This window comes from Neofelis nebulosa, chromosome 4 (genome assembly GCF_028018385.1).
Source record: "Neofelis nebulosa isolate mNeoNeb1 chromosome 4, mNeoNeb1.pri, whole genome shotgun sequence".
NCBI lineage: Eukaryota > Metazoa > Chordata > Mammalia > Carnivora > Felidae > Neofelis > Neofelis nebulosa.
The window spans coordinates 145,028,513-145,046,194 of NC_080785.1; the positions used below are offsets into that span (position 1 = coordinate 145,028,513).

The window sequence follows — 17,682 nt, forward strand, 5'->3', positions numbered from 1 at the left end:
ATGTTTTAGGCAGAACTTTTGGAAAAAAAACAAAAAAACAAAAAACAAACAAAACAGACACTTGTTCCACTCCCTCCAGAGAAGTGCTGTTTAATTAGAGAATATACAGTTGCAGGAACCCAGGATTTATCTCTGTGGTTGGTTTCATTTTTCCTTTCTCTGACTTCCCCTTCTGATGTGTAGGTCCTGCTCCCAGTGTCTTCTCCATGCATGTGGCACTTTGGGGTGGTCTGACCAAACCTGACATGATCTCTCCCCCACAACTCACTGGGGACTCTCAGGTGCCCCGTCCCCAACTTCCTAAGAAAATTCTGATCACATCAGGTTGTCTTTCTTGGACTGGACCTCACAGGTGATGGGCAGGCTGCTGGCCAGCTCTTAGAAGGACTTCCCTCTCCCTTGGTCCAGTCGTGTGTGGCCAGGGGGTCAGGATCAAATGGATCTGCCATTCACCAGTGTTGGTAAGTGACTAACTTCACTGAGATTCAGAGTCCTCACCTGAAAATGTGTCTAGCTCATTGGGTTCTGATGAGGATTGAGTGAAATAATTCATATCAAGCATTTAGCACTGGATCTATGAGATAGTAAGTGCTCAATAAACACTTTTTTCTCCTCTGCTACTACGACTTTTATGTTCACTCAGCAGGAACTGTGGGCAATGCTGGGGACAGTGGGGCAGATTCCCTGGAAAGAGAATGTGAGGAAGATAACGCCAAAACATTTCCAGGATAGTAGAAAAACTTTCCATTTATCTACGATTTTTCCATGTTATAGAGTGATCATTTCAGGCCCTGGCTTGTGGTAGACAGAGTCTGGAACATTTGTTTTTTGCATGTATGTGCCATTAAGCAAACAAACAAAAAACCCCCAATATACTTGATGTATATGGGAATATGCACTGATTTAGAGGAGGAAAGAAAATTTCTTACATAAGAAAACTAATGAATGAATTTCAAATGTAGTCTTCATATATTCTTGAACATTCTAATGTATTCCTTCTGACAGGTATTGACTAAAGTCAATACAATACCTGTGAGAAGGAATACATAGTAATTATAGTAATTATTCTACAGTAATTCAGATCTTATGTATCTTGTGAAGTTAGGCAGTGGGTTTAGTTCTTAATTTATTTTGCTAGCATCTCTCTGTGAGGGGTGTCTCTCTGTATTGTCACAGACTGGTACATCGAACTGGCTGTTCTTGGCTTCTTAACCATGGCACCTTAGTTGCCCAATGAAAATATTTAACAAATGTTGACATTCTTCTCATGTTTGTGGTTTTGATTGCATTTTTATAACTGGGAAAAATTAGCATCATGTTTTGAAGGATAAAATATTATTTTGATATTGAGGAAACATTTGAAATCATTGACCTCAGCAGGTCAGTCTAAAGATTGGAAATTTTTCAAGGTGTTGTTTTTCACCTACAGATTTAATCAGCCTTTTAAAAAGTGGTAATTTGGGGAGTGCCTGGGTGGCTCAGTGGTTGAGCATCGGATGCTTTATTTTGGCCCAGGTGATGATCCCAGGTTTCATGAGATCAAGCCCCGCATCAGGCTCTGTGCTGGGCATGGAGCCTGGTTCAGATTGACTCCCCGCCCCACCTCTCAACAAGTGGTAATTTGAAATGCTAGTGAGGGTATTGCAGGATGGATTCTCTCGCAGGTGTTTAGTGGCATTATTATTTGATCATCTTTCTGGAAAGCTGTTTGTGTCAAGAACCATAAACATATTGGGGCGCCTGGGTGGCTCAGTCGGTTAAGCGTCCGACTTCAGCTCAGGTCACGATCTCGCGGTCCGTGGGTTCGAGCCCCGCATCAGGCTCTGGGTTGATGGCTCAGAGCCTGGAGCCTGCTTCCGATTCTGTGTCTCCCTCTCTCTCTGCCCCTCCCCCGTTCATGCTCTGTCTCTCTCTGTCTCAAAAATAAGTAAACATTAAAAAAAAAAAAAAAAAGAACCATAAACGTATTTATGGCCATTGGCCCCAATAATTCCACTCCTGGGAATCTATCCTGCAGAAGCCACCAGACATGTGGATTAAGATTTATGCACAGAAGTGTTTAGTGCAGCAATCATTGTAATGATAGAAAGAAGTGGGAAAAGTCTAAATGTCTGATAATGTGGGGCAGTTGGTGAGTTGTGTCTTATCCTTATGAGCATGTATCATGCAGCCATAAGGGGTTGTTGAGGAAGAGTGTTATTCAATGAAAAATGTTTAGCATGTTTTTAAAAGCAGGAAATAAAATTGTATATAGAGTAATGATTCTGCTATAAAAAAATTAAACATGCCAAAATATTAATAATGATTTCCTCCCAGTAAGTGAGTTTGAAGGGACATTGTTTTCTTTGTTTTGTTTTTTCCAAGTTTCTACAGGGTGTGTACATATGTAATTTTCATAATCAAGAAGAAAAATTGAGGTGAGGAGACAGATATGTGAACTGTAATTTTGGAGTGGAGTTTTAGGTTTAAAGGTTTAAGAAGAAAAATCATCCCAGTAGGCCACAGGAATAAATCGAAGTCAGAAATTCAATGAATTTGCCTAAATCCTGTGGTTACTTAAGATGGAATTTTAAAATAAGGCATCTGTTTATGGAGGAGTTTCAAATGTGAGAACTGGGCGAAGGTGAACTTGGAGGAATTTTGTCTTCCTTTTCTAATAACAACGAATCCATAAATCTTACTTGGATGTTTGAGAGGGGAGGAAAGCATCTTAATAAGAATGAATACTATGTACTCAGCCAAGAAAGAAATCATCCCCCAAAGAGTTAATATTCCAAAGAATTAATAGGTAACTCAATTGCTTCTTACTAAGTTGGGGTCTATTATGTTGATGGGTTCTGGATGATAGCTTGGGACACTACTTTGGAATATCACTTTGGGAAAATTAGAGAAAAATGTTTAATATGGCAACCTGTGTATTCTTTCTCTTTGGTTTAGTTTATTATTGAAACTCAGAGGACTATAGATTGCAAGGTCGGCTTAGTAATTTGGGGGTCAAAAAGATACTGGCTTTTTAAAAATACCCTTCCCCCTGCAAAGTATTTTTGTTGTCTTACAAGAGTTAAATTATTTGTTTTACGAGTAATTAAAATCAAACATGTTTTTCTTGGGCCATACCTTTGCCAGTCATGTATGTTTGTCGCCAAATTCTAAAACTTCTCAAGGAAAGAAAAAGCTTGAGTTTTAGACCAGAATAGTGCTTTCAAGTCTGCATTATTGGTGCAAATGGGCAAGATTGACTGTTCTTGAAATGTAATAAAACCTGCTGCCTATTCTTACGGTCTTGATGTCATATCTTTTTTCCTTCTTTTTAAAATATACTCATCTCATTATCCAGAGTGACTAAGAGGCTCTGAGTATGTGCCACTAAAATACTTGTCCTCAATTCGCTTTTCCTTTTGTTCTGATATCCATTGCTTAGGAAGTGACTTCTCCATCTTGTTTCATGAGTCATTCTGACGTGGTACACCAAACTCCCTCATCGATCGTGCCTCCTACTTGGATATCATCCCTCTAATAAATGCTCATTTCCCTTCCTTGTCCACTTGCATTTTTTTTTCTATTTTAGAGTTTTGGCTTAAAGACTAATATTGCCTATTACATCTCTTGTGTGTTATTTTATGTTATTTAGTGGTATCAAACTTCTTTAATATATTAAGAAGTATTTCCACTAGCCAACTCAAAGGGCAAATGTCAAAAAAGTGCATAAAAATGGACAAGTGGACAAGAACAGGAAAGAAACAAAATCCTTACTGTGAAATAGTAAATAGACAATGCAAGTAAGTGAATTAATTTGGTTTTATTTGTTCTAGTTAACTTATTCCAAAAATTGGTATCTCCATGTGTGTTTCTGGAAGAAACACAAAGTTGGCTTTCTGGGTGTTCTCTCCTTAGCTGCCTTCTGTTTCTTACACTTAACACTGGTTTTATTTCTACAAGAATTCAGTCTCAAAATCTCTGGCTTGGCAATGGGAGGAGATAAAAACATTTTTACCTGTTAGTTATGTTTATTTAAACAAACTCATGCAACTATTGTTGCTTACAGTCACTGGGCTTATTTCTGCCGGCCTGGCAGAGTTTATGTTGGCAATGGTAAGGAGATGCTATCAGCAATTCATTGTGTACTGTTTGCATAACGGGACTGGACAGCCTGCTTCAGCCAGTTTTTTTAAAAATGCATCGGATTAGTTGAATGATTTTATTAAGGTGCCTGTCTGGTTAGGAAGTTGCAATCTGTAACTGATGACGAAGTGCTCGAGTCCCTAAGAGACCCTCAGCCACAACTGATAGACTGGGTTAACAGGTTACTCAGCTTCTAGAACATACCATACCGGCAGTGGTCTGGCCACCCTGCTGAATGGGAGACAAGCATCAGTGAATGAGAACATTGGCAAAGGCAAGATCCCTAGCTATGTTGTCCTTTGATGCCTCAGGTCCTTTGAACCTTAGAGGATCCAGGGCTCTTCCAGAAACTTCAGCCAATGGAAGATCTTCTGGGTTTTCCTTAGTTAACAGCATTTAACTACGTTTTCCTTGAGGAACAGTCATCCTGTTAACCACCAATGAGATAACTTGAAACAGGAACCTTAAAGATACCTAGTGCTTGAGTTTACTTCTTTGCTCTTAAAGTGAAGTCACTGCTTGACTCCATGACCATAGAAGCATAGAAAATACGAATTTTTTCAGCCTAAGCCACTAGCATGTCTCCCAGCAAAGATTCTCAAAGTGTGGTCCGTGGGGCAGTAGCAGAAATAGCACCTGGGAGCTCATTAGAAATGCAGACTCTTGGAGCACCTGGGTGGCTCAGTTGGTTAGACATCTGACTCTTGATCTCAGCTCGGGTCATGTTCTCAGGGTCGTGAGTTCAAGCTGCACATTTGGTTCTGCGCTGAGTATGAAGCCTACTTTAAAAAAAAAAAAAAAAAGGAGTAGAATCTCAGGCTGTACCCCAGACCTGAATCAGAATCAGCATTTTAACAGGCTCCTCAGGCTCCTCAGCTGATGTGTGGCACAGGAAGGTTTGAGAAACACTGTGATTATTTTTTTTTAACGTTTATTCATTTTTGAGAGACAGAGCATGAGTGGGGAAGGGGCAAAGAGAGGGAGACACAGAATCCAAAGCAGGCTCCAGGCTCTGAGCCATCAGCACAGACCCTGATGTGGGGCTCGAACTCACGAACTGCGAGATCATGACCTCAGCTGAAGTCAGTCGCTCAACCGACTGAGCCACCCAGGCGCCCCAAGAAGCACTGTGATTCTTAGGGCAGTCTACATTTGGCTTGCAGATACTGTCAGCGCAACAGAGGTTTCATGTGAAAGTCTTCGGTCAGGATTGGGGGGTTATGGAAATTGACATGTGGTTTGTCCTCTTTCTCTACTAAAAGAAAGTAGAGCCCTGGTGAATTCCAGTTAACCAGTACTCAGGACTCCAGCCACTTAGTACAAATCCTTCTGTGATTCAGATATAGTAAAAGTGGCCAGATGCAGGGTTGAAAATTCTGTAACCCCACTCTCCTCACTGTACCATCCTTCCGCTCCTGGGAGTACCCAAATCATAGCATTCTTTGTCCATGGAAAGGTCCTCCTGGAACTCTCCCTCTGATGCAGATGATGTATTTTTTTTTTCTCATAATGCGCCTTTCACTGATCTAGTAGGTGTCCTGTGTTGTCCTGGGCAGCTGGACCACCATGCCCTGACGTGTGACTCATAGGCAAGACAGCACTATGTGATAAAAGAGGTCGGGGGGAGCGGTCCATTCCACCTCTGGGCACTGAGGCCCGTGTGTTACGTAATGCATTTCCTGACTTTAATTATTTACCGGTCTTGCCCTGCCTGTCCCCTGTCCTAGCTACTATTTGCCTTGTTCGGCAACAGAGGAATTTGACCTCTCCAGGGTTTAAATCTCACTCAACCCTGCTATTTCTCAGTATGGTTTTTCCTCAGATGGCAGTTTGCTGGGGGCAGAGGCAGATTTTCCAAACTCCGCTGTGGCTCAGGTCGTCAAGTATGTCTTCATATAGAGAGAGATTTGGGCAGAGGCTAAGCTGATTACAGGGCTCAAGTGAGGCCCTGAACACATTTCAGATTTGGAATGCAAATTGTTGTCTGCAGTAATTATAGCTTGTGCCATGGCCCTGCTCGGCCCCCGTGGTCATTATCCTGGTGCAGAATAAACAGCTTCGTGCTTTCAGAGTGGGAGGTAATGAGGGGGAGAGGGGCGCTTGAGAGACATTAAGGGTGTTTCAGAGCCCATCCACAAGTCTGAGTAGGTGTAGGACAGACCCAGATGTGTGTTGGGATGCCAACCGCTGACAAACTCTGTGACCCATGGACCAGGAGTTCAACCTCGCTGAGCCTCAGTGTCCTCCAGTCTTTGCCTCGGAAGGTTGCCATGGTGATGAGATGGTTGATGATGTGATGAGCATTCATCATGGTGCTTGACACCTGGGAGGTGCTGAACAAGTGGGAGTTTCATGGCCTAGCAGGTGCCATAAGGGCAGGGATCTGTCACACCCTTCTTAAATGGCAATTCCCACACACACATCAGTTACCCCTTCATCCTGCAGAGGGACTATGGTGCCTCCTTCTCATGTTTCACAGGTGTGCAGAATTGACAGAGGCTTAGAGTACTGGTTTTGGGTCAGACCTCCTGCAGGTGAGTCTAGCTGTGTACCCTTTGGCAGTTTGATTAACATCTCTGAGCCATGGGATTTCTTGTTTGTAAAATAGACATCATAACTGTGTATGATTTACTGTGTTGTGGGGGGAGATTATCTGCGAAAAATGCATGTAAAGTTGAATGCCAGTACTTGACTTAATGTGTGATGGAGGTACTATTGCTGTCCCCTTTGCACAGATGAGGAAATCAAGGTTTTAAGGACTAAGTGACTCCCCCAAGTCTGTGGCTCATGTGTGGTGGAACCTAGACTCTGGCTCAGCAAACTGCCTATAGGTTTGACATTAGCGTCAGTGTCACTGGCCTAAAGGTGTTCAGAAATCACTGCATGAGTATTGCCAGCATCTGCTCCCAGGGCTCTACCCCTCAGACCTCTCATTTTTGTTGACAAATTCTTTTATTTATTTATTTATTTATTTATTTATTTATTTATTTATTTAATTTTTGAGAGACAGAGAGAGAGAGGGGTGAGGGGTAGAGGGAGAGAGAGACAGAATCTTAAGCAGGCTCCATGCTGAGCATAGAGCCCGATGTGGGGCTCGATCCCAAAACCCTAGAATCAGGACCTGAGCCAAAATCAAGAGTGAGATGCTCAACCAATTGAGCCACCCAGGCCTCCCGACAAATTCTTTCTCAAATTGGGTTAGAGTAGGTGATAATAACATTATTATTTACTGTATTACATAATGTTATGTATAATATAACATATTTCTATGTTAAATATAAATTTAACATTTAATTAAATGGAAATTTACATTCATATTAAAATATAAATTTATATTGCCTTGTGTGGTGGATTCTCTTATTACCCCCATTTGACAGATGATAAAATGGAGGTACAGAGAAGTTAAGTAAATCATCAGAAGTTACAGAGTAAGCATAGCACTGGGGTTTGAATTTGGGTTGTTTGACTCAGAATGTCTATTCCTAACCTCGGTGCTAAGCTGCTTTCATTGATTTCCAGTCTACTTCCCAGATGCTATGCCCCCACCACCTTGGCTGGCCTTGGGGTTCCCAGACCTCCTCAGCCACAAATGAGGGCCTGTTACTATGTGCTTGGCCTTACCTAGCCTCAGAGGGTGGTTCTGAGGACCCTTCTCACAAGCCCCAGGTGCTCATTCAACACAGGAGGCCATATGTGCCTCAACCTTGTACATTTTTAAAAAAATAAAAATCAGCCTTTCATTTTAATAATGACACAACCCAGAGGTGAGGTTCCTGTTATCACACTGGGAGAATCTGGGCAAAGGTGATTGGAGTTGTAAAGTCAAGTGGTGGGGAATTCCTTCTTTTCTCCATAAATTACTGATGTGAGAGCTCTGTGTAATTTCACATTCTGGGAGAGAATGGCTGTGCTTAACTCCTGTTGGGAGAGGAGATTTATCTCACTTTTCATTCAGCAAGGAGAGGGAGTTAGGAATCATAGAAATGGAATTTTGTTGTTGTTGTTAAATTCCTGGCTTTGAGCTGATACATATGTGTACTTTAAAATAGGAAATAAGGGGCAAAGACATATCACCAGTATTATATAGTCATGGCCCCTGTTCTTAACAAAAAGAATCCATATCTGGTCGTGTGTCTGTTCTTGCTGAAAATCTTGTTCTCGTTCGCCATTTTCCACAGGATACAGTTGGAATTTCTACCTTGGCTCCAACCTTCTCATCTCCCAGCCTTCATACCCCATCCCTGCCACAGCTCTTTAAACATCTCCCCTCCTCTCTCCTTTGCTCTGGCTACCCTCTCCTCAGCATGGCACCTCCTACACATCCCTAATGAACTGCTCCAATAGCTCTTTTGCTGGGGGGAACCTGAGAATTGTCCCTGGCTGCTTCCTCAGTGTTCCTGCTATTCCAAGCCATGGAATTGAACAGATTGAGCAGCAAAGCATTGTTTGCAGTTCTGCGTTCCTTCTGGCCCGTGAGTTCTCCTGTGCTATTTTTGTATGCCCAACGCTTTGAGTACAGAGTTGGGCACTTTTCTGTTGAACGAAGGACCCCTGTGCCCTCTTTACACACGCCTGGCTGCGTTTCTTCCCTAAGCAGGGTCTGTGGATAATTGAAGAACCGGTGATAGAGCTGGAACATCAGGCTGTAGCCTCCATGAGAACGGAGTCTGTCCTGTTGCTGCAGAGTCTACACTGTGGTTGATGTTCGTTTAGTCGCTATCAGACAACTGCTTGAATGAACGCTGTGGTAATGAGCCATGTTGCAGACCTAGATTCAAATGCCTATCCCACCACTGCTGAGCTTGGACAACTTCCTTAACCCCTCTGAACCTGCTTCCTCATCTATATAAGCTAAGGATAATAAAAGTACCTATCTCATAGAGTGGTCATAAAATGAAATGTTTAATGTCTGGTGCATAGCAGGCTTCCAATCAGTGGTGGTTGTTAATGTTATTAATAATTAAATACATTAATCACAGGTTATATGCTGGAAAGAGAATCAACAGGGTGTCATTTAGAGGATAAGATGGTGGGAGGGGGGAGTGGGATCCATTAGGCAGCTTGGGAGGGAAGGTTTCCTGTAAGCTGGGACCAAACTATGAGAAGAATCCTGCTGCATTGTGAAGATTTGGAGGAAAGAGTTTTCTGGAGAACACGTACAAAGGCCCTGGGGCAGGAAATACCTTGATGAGGAACAGAAAGTGTGACCAGAGCTTGGGAGAAGGAGGGAGAATACAATGAGGTAAGGTCTAGGGAGGAGACAGAGGCCAATTGATGTAGGGTCTTTTGGGCCAAGGGACAGTGTTTGGATTGAATTTGAAATATGAAAGAAGTGATTCAATGCTTATGCTCAGAATCATTCTGTGGGATCAGATTTTGGATGACTTCAGCTTTAACCTATCTTGTTTTCTGTGTATATGACCTAACCCCTAGCAATAAAACCCAGGTTTATTTTTGTTTTTGTTTTGAGAGATTGCACCAGCAGGGGAGGGACATAGGGAGAGGGGGACAGAGGATCCAAAGCAGGCTCTGTGCTGACAGCAGTGAGCCCAATGTGGGGCTCGAACTCACTAGCTATGAGATCATGACCTAAGCTAAAGTAGGATGCTCAACTGACCAAGCCACCCAGGTGCCCCAAAACCCAGTTCTGATTGATTTAAGCAGAAAAGGAATTTATTATTTATTACAGGATATAAGACACTCAGAAAATTGGGGAAGTATTAGGAAACCAGGAACAACCTCAAATTACACCACCAAACATTTCCTACAAGCACACCATTGCTGCCACTGCTGGGTGGATGTAGATAGCATGGGTTGTGCCAACTAACGTGGCTGTTCAGTCAGCACTCACTGCTGCCACTGTGAGCTGCTGCCACTCCCACAGGAATAGAATTTGCAGTGTCCCTGCTGTTCGCACACCGGCTTTTGATGCCAAGTCTGGGGTCCGGGTATCTGATTGGCTGAGCCTAGCTCATGCTCTCATTCCCTAGCTGCAAGGGAGGCTGGGAAAGAAAGTGTGTGGCATCCTTATCTCTTTTGGTAGAATAAGAGCTCTCGTTAGTGGGTTGGGGCTTTCCCAAACCTAGGAAGACCGTTGAACTGCAGAGTGTCCAGAGGGATAAATGTCCCTCACAGAGACATATGGAATAAGTGACTCATGGAGAGTCCCTTGGCCTCAGCAGCTTTCATCAATAGGTGGTAGCACTTTAAGAAAGCCCAGACTGCCTTTCTCTTAGACAATGATTTAAGAAAAATAGTGCCAAATTTGGAAGCAACTATTTCTCAATCCGTTGAGAGGCTAGGAACTATTTTTTTTTAATTAGTTTAATTTGTGCAGGTGTGTGGGGTAACATGTTTCCCCCATGTTTATCACAGATTTGCATTCCTGTTGGAAATGTCCTAGCCATTGTCAGAGCTTATAATTGCTTCTTGTTATGGCCACGTGGGGCTTATTGTCCAAGATTTTGCTGCAAAGTTTATTGTTTATCTTACACCGTCTCCAGGAAGCTGCATGCGGAAATCTCTGAGCCTTACCAGGAAGTCTGACTTAAAGGGACAGTTTCCAGGACAGAGCACTAACCAGGGAGAAGGCACTGAGCTTCCCTTGGGTGACAGCTGGAAGCCTTTTCTGAGTACTCCCCTCTTGGTTTGCTGGTTTGGGTGATGCCTTTCTGATTCTGATTTAAGGAAAAAAATGGCAGTATTTACTCTTCAAGCACACATGGATACACACCAACCAAAATAAAACAAAAAACCACTTTCACTGTGCTGTAGGCAGAATAAATGCTCTGAATCACAGGGGAAGACACACTTTTTCAATCTCTTGATATTTTCTTGGGAGGTGTTTTTGTATTAGTCTTGAAGTTTTGAGAGAGACACGGGGATTTCAAGGAAGTCCGCATTATAACACTGAAAAAGTAAATAGGACTTAAGTTTTCACCACCTTCATATTTTTGTTTTTTTCTATTGGAATGAAGAAGGGAAACAGGAAATTGCAAACTTCCATTGCCTTTTTCTTCTTAGGTGTCCAGTTGTGACAGCTGTCATTCAAATCAGGATAAAAATAAAATTATTTCAGATTTGGTACCAACTTTTCAACTTGCTAGGAGGAAAATTTGAACCAATGTCCATAATTACACCAAAAAACCTCCTTGTCTGCTTGAAAAAAAATAAGTACAGAAATTACGACTGTGCTCTTTTTGGCCTTTAAAAATTATTTTTTTAAGTTTCTTTATTTTTGAAAGAGAGAAAGAGAGGGAGACGGAGTATGAGTAGGGGACCAGTTGAGAAAGGGAGACACAGAATCTGAAGCAGGCTCCAGGCTCTGAGCTGTCAGCACAGAGCCCAGTGCAGAGCTTGAACCCACAAACTACGAGATTATGACCTGAGCTGAAGTAGGATGCTTAACTGACTGAGCCATCCAGGTGCCCCTCCCCCCCCCCCTTTTTTTGGTCTTTGAAAAAATATTTTATTATGAAAAATTTAAACTCATGCAAAAATGGAAAGAATAGTATAATGACCCCCAGTGGTCTCATCATCTTTTGTTCTGCTTTTAAACACATGTATCAGTTAGATTCCTACAGACCTCTCTACAACCCCTCAAGGGATAATGGAACCATTATTCCTGTTTCACAGATGAGGAAACTAAGGGTCAAGGAAGCTAAGAAGGGAGTTACCGGGTCATTCAACTAGTCAGTGGTAGAGCCAGAGATCACAGAGCTTCTGCACCAATTTGCTGTTCATTGTTGCAGCCAGCTAAGCTGTTCCCAGAGATTATCCTTACAGAGAAATCTGGAGTCAAAATAATGATGAAAAACTGTTTTATAAAAGTTATTTCTACTTTTGTTATATATTTTTAATTCAGAAATTAAATTTGTCAAGACTTGTTTTTCGATACGAGCACATTCCTTTTTAAAATCCTCCTGAGTATTCAGGTGTTAGGAATACCACTGCTCATATTCAGATTTTCCACTTCTAATCAATCTTGACAGTATAACGCCAAATAGTAACTCTCATTTCCAAGTAAGGAAGCTCTTTGGCTGATAGCTATCAGCTAATCAGTTTTTAAGCCTTTCTTTTTTCTAAGAATCGGGCAGAGGTCAGCAACCCACTGGAGTTTCACTTTTAACTGACAGTATAACAAAGAGGTGTTGACAGTCCTTTGAAAAAGCTGTACTCAGGGTGTTCGTGTTTCTGAGCAATGAATTGAATGGGCTTATTTGCTAGCGCCCCATCTGTGGCGTGTGCAAGTTCTTCAGGCTGTCCTTGCTTGTGTTCATAAAGGAGGTGGGGCCCTAGAGACCAGACCTGTGGCCGCTTCACAGCACACATCAGAAGGCAGCTCTCTGTATTTCTGATTTGCTTTTTTAAAATAGCTGTCGATGTGCTGGTTGCCAAAATAATGTGAGGAATTTGATTATAAAAGTTCAGATTTGTTTTGAGAGAAAAAATACAGTGCTCCAGCTATTGCTCGTAACAAACCAGCAAGATAAGCATCCAAGATTAGCCATGATTAGCAGTCTGTTGAGGCTTCCATGTTCAAGCCTCATTTATTTTTAGTGCTTGTGTTGAAACCATAGATGAAGACTTTTCTATTTATCCATTCTTGACCTTGGGCAGCCAGGTTTGCTCCCACATTCTTCTCATCATTTTGTAATCTTGTTGAGCTGGGATATTAAGCAGGGCTCTAGAACAGCATCAACATTTTTAAATGGTCAGAAGTCTCTTGAGTTAAACCATCTTGCATCCAGCCAGCCTTGGCTTGGAATGGGGTCTGGACCCCCCATTTGTCAGTGATTCATGGTGAAGAGGCCAGAGTAGTTGTTCAAGTTTTGCTTGGATTAACCACATTGCCAACACTGAGGAGTAAATATGAAGGCATTCAGTAAGAGTGCATGACCACAAGTAACTTCCAGGCTCTAAATACTTGAAAGTTCTGTTTATTTCTCACTGACTTGCTATGCATTTTGCCTTCATCTCAACCTAGTAACACCAACCAGTATCACCCTACCTCCCCTGCCCATCACGACACAAATTTTTGCTTTTTCTTAGTCTTACTTGAATTCGATAACAGCTTCCAAAGCCTAAGATCTGTGAAATAATGATTTTAGGATACTGGAGACTTGGTTAAATCAATGTGCAATACACCATTTTAATCTGATTCCTGCTACTATCCCATTTTTGTGAGATTGGGTCACTACCGATTTCTCCATTCAGTTTGTGGAATCATTTTAAAATGTCAGGCTTCAAATGGAATATGGTCAAAGACCCTGAAATTCCCAGCCAAGACCAAGCTTTTGTGAAACCTGTGGCTTCTTGGGTACAAAATAAGAAAGGGACTGAAGAACCAGAGTAAAATTCAAATGGAGAAAACCCCCATTAGTCACCAGCTTTTAATGAAGTCAGTTCTACTGAACGTTCACCATTTTATTTTGTGTAAATGAACTGATCACAACCCTGATGAATATGTTTCTTGTAACATTTTTGGTGAGAAAACTGCTTGAAACTTCTCAACAGAAAATGCTGTGAGCTATATAGAATGACACAGCCCAGGGAAACATATCACTTTGAATTCCAGCATCATGAAGAAGCATGTGGTCGTGTCTTAGGTCTGCATTCTGGCACTAGTTTCTTTAACGTCCAATACGAAGGTGCCAGCAGTATGGTTATTTAACCAGATGTTGGAGAACAGGGGCCAGTTTTTGCATTATAGGTACCTTATGGGTATTTCCCCATTATAAATATATAATGATTCAGCTCCACACACTTAAAGAGAAACATTAGACCCTGAGAACCTACGCCCCCAGAATTTCATAGGTTTTTTTTTTTTCTTTTTAGCATTTCACTCTGATCTGGTCTATGTAGAATTTATTTTGGATAGTGTGAAGTAGAGCTTTAAAAGGAGGCTTTTCTTTCCAAGAAATGAATTATCCCATTTGTTAGCGATCCTTTTCTCCTCCAGTGGTTTGCGGTCCAACATTTATTATATGTCAAATTCCAGAACATCCTAGGGCAGGTTTCTGGCTGTCTGCTCCAGAGGCTGTATGCATATAACAGGAGCTTGGAAGTCAGCCCACCCAGGCTCCACTCCCGACCCTGCCACCTCTAGGCTCTCTTGGGCAGGCTCCTGCCACCTGTTTGAGTCTCAGTTTTTAAAAATCTGTACAGTAGAGATAACAGTGAGTCCTCTCTCAGGACACTTGTGAAGGTCAAGTGAAAAACGGCAGAGCAAGTTCCCCTGTGAAAACATAAAAAATCTGCAGTCACCGTTTATAGTTTTAGTAATTGTGGCTTTAGGATGTTTTAATATCTGCACACAGGTGCACTTTCATCATGAATTATGTTCTCAGTGTTGACGGAGCTAAGACTAAGTAACTGAGAGGCGACATTTCAAGTGCATCTTTCATGTTTGCAGAATGTTCACAGGCCAGGGGCTAATGAATTCAGGTACTTCCATACCACAGCGTGCTCTGCAGTATGGGTCTAAAATGTGTATGAGGTGGAAGGATGCTCTGGATGTTAAGTGAAAAAAGCAAATGGCAGGATAATGTTACCATTCCATTTTTGAAAAATACAAACAAAAAATAAAGTGTGTACACAGCAACTTGTGTGTGTTTAGACAGAAGGAAGTGTCTGGAAGAACTGCCAGATTGTTGGCACTTGGGTCAAATCCAGTCAGCACCTGTGTTTTGCATGGCCTGTATAGCACTTTTTATTTTATTTATTTATTTATTTATTTATTTATTTATTTATTTATTTGAAATTTATTGTCAAATTGTTTTCTATACAACACCCAGTGCTCATCCCAACAGGTGCCCTCCTCAATACCCATCACCCACCCACTCCTCCCTCCCACCCCCCATAAACCCTCAGTTTGTTCTCAGTTTTTAAGAGTCTCTGATGTTTTGGCTCCCTCCCTCTCTAACCATTTTTTTTTTCCATCCCCTCCCCCATGGTCTTCTGTCACTTTTTAAAATAAAGGATTTGTTGCCAGCATTTTAAAAATTGTGAGATTTTTGTATTAACCTGGAGTTTCCAGCTTCTGTTGAAAAGTTGGAATGTCTGGCCCCCAGTAAGCTGGAGCTGACTGAGGGCCAATACACTCAGTGGTGCCCTAGGGCCCACCCCGGCTTTCCTTTCAGGTACCTGACCCTTGGCCCTGAAGGCATTTGGGTTTATATCCCCCTTTATTGACAGCTGGCTTTGACATGGTTGCCTCTGGCAGGTGGGATTGGGGTGGACGAAAAAATCAGGTCCTTTGGGAAGACTCACTTTTTTACGCTATATATTTATGTATGGTTTGAATGTATTATAATGATGCCATGTTACTTTTAAAATTTAAAAATTAGGGGTGCCTGCGTAGCTCAGTCAATGGAGCGTGCAACTACTGAATTTGGCTCAGGTCATGATCTCACGGTTCATGGGATTGAATCCCGTGTCGGGCTCCGTGCTGACAGTGCGTGGAGCCTGCTTGGGATTCTGTCTCTCCCTCTCTCTGCCCCTCCCCTGCTTGTGCTCTCTCTCTCAAAATAAATAGATAAACTTAAAAAAAATTAAAATTTAAAAATTAGTAGAAAAACATATTTGAATGCTTGGTAGTATCATAGGTGCCATGGAGAGAAAACCCAATTTACTGTTCCTTTATAAGCTGCCATTATAAAGCTAAAAATGAACTTGAGCTCTGAACAGCAGGAGCATCTTATTATTGAAAGTTTCCTCCAAGGTGCCCTCTGCGTGGACCAATTTCTTGCTTCTAGTCAAAGCAGGGCTGTGAGAGGAAATGGCCGTGCCCTGTTCTTTCCTTCCTTTTCCTCTTCCAGGGCACCTGCTGGCTCTCCTGCCCTTCCTGCCTCCTTCACTGCTACCTGCCCTGGGACCCACTCAAGTTCCACCTCTTCCACGAAGTGCTGCAGCCCACGGGTTTCAGTTCTTCTTTCTTATTCATAGTCAGCAGCCAGAAGTCAGGCTTCATCATTCTCAGATCCGTTGATGTGAATGTGCCCTCCCTCCCCTAGAAAAGAAATAAAGTCTAGTGTGCCATGGTCGTTTCACATTTCCTTTGGATCCTCATTGGGGTGATCCTGGCCCTGGTTTCTGGGGCTCAATTAAGTGGCTTGTTTGAAAATCCTCCAGCAGAGTAGTGGCTGGGCTTCTGGGAATCTCCATGGGTCCTCAGGAGATTGACATTCTTCATTAGCTGAGCTGTTTCCAGAGCTGGCTAATCTCAGCTTGTTTACAGGCCTGTAAGAATTCAGACCCCTTTCTATGCAGGAGGCTAGGGTAAGAGGCCATTTTAGGAACGCCTTCCCTCCCTCCCCGACCAGCCACCACCTACCCCAGGTTTGCTTTGTGGGGAGTCAGACTTTTGTAAATAGGGGATCCCAAGACTGAGCTGAAGCCCACCTTTTGTGGGCACTGCTGTTTTTTGGGGTTTTTTTTGACATGCATCGCCAAGTATTTCCTGAGTGCCACATGTGGGCTCACCACATGTGGGCTTTGAGGTGACCCAGGTGGTTGCCTGAAAGGGCTGAGCTTTTTCACGGTGATTTCACTTCCTTCTTTCTCCAAACAGATAGGACACCTTCAGGCTCCTTGAAGCAAGACCCAAGTCTGTCAGAGCAGTGCTTTCAAAGCATTTGCTTTTCTTGCAAAGCACCCCGTGGATCTGCACTTTCCTGCTGTTGCCCTTGCCAGTTCTTCTACCTAGAAAGCCCCTCAGATTTCTGCCCGTGTGTCTCCTGCTCTGAGACACCTTCCCAGACTTTGTCCCCGTAAAAAATACATTTGCTCAGCTCAGCTATTTCTTGGCCCCCTCAGTATTTTTTCTTGCAAACCCTGGCAGCCTTTAATTCGCTCTCTGATCATCAGTGGTTCATCTTTGTGCTTCCAGAGCCCAGTGCCTTCTTCTGTAACGTCTGCAGGGCCAAATGCACTCTTCAGAGGCCCTCTGTGAGGCACCAGGTCACTGCAGCGTGAGGATGGAGAGAGCCTGCTTTCTTGTCCGCTCTAGAGTTGAGTCTTGGATTGAAGCTCGTTCTCTCTTTGCTGGGTCCCCCACTTTGCTCAGGGCTGAGACAAGTGTAGGCTCTTAAAAGTCTGTGCATTTGTAAGACAGCCTCGGGGAAACCTTTGCCTGAATCTTTGCAGTTAAGAGTTGCAGATCAAATAGTACTCCACTAGAAAACTGAAAACTGAAAACAAATCGTGGAAAGCTGCACCAGAATTATGTCTCCTTGGATCTGAGACCCACTGGTACTACGTAAGGAGGGTGAGGGTGTTGAATTGTTTGTGGAGAGGGGTTTTCACCTGAAACTGCAGGTCGCTGTGAGACAATCTGTGTCACCCAAGGAGTCTGGGTTTTGTAAAAAGCAGGTGACCCGGGCAAGGTGTTCATCCTTGTGAAAAGACCCCGTTTCATAAAATGAGAACTTTCAGCCATGAGTTATTCCCATAATAACTCTGAGAAAAGCAGTAAGGCCTTTTGTGATCCACATCAAAAGTGGAAAGGGAGGTTTCCAGAGGCAGCTATTTTGAAGGGGACTCTGAAGAGAAGATTTGTCT

General features: G+C 42.7%; 1 protein-coding gene across 4 annotated transcripts in view; it reads left to right on the forward strand.

The window, feature by feature from the left end:
* ARHGEF3 (Rho guanine nucleotide exchange factor 3) overlaps positions 1-17,682 on the forward strand; it is a 313,773-nt gene that overhangs the window by 109,684 nt on the left and 186,407 nt on the right. The gene's annotated exons all lie outside the window — the stretch shown is intronic.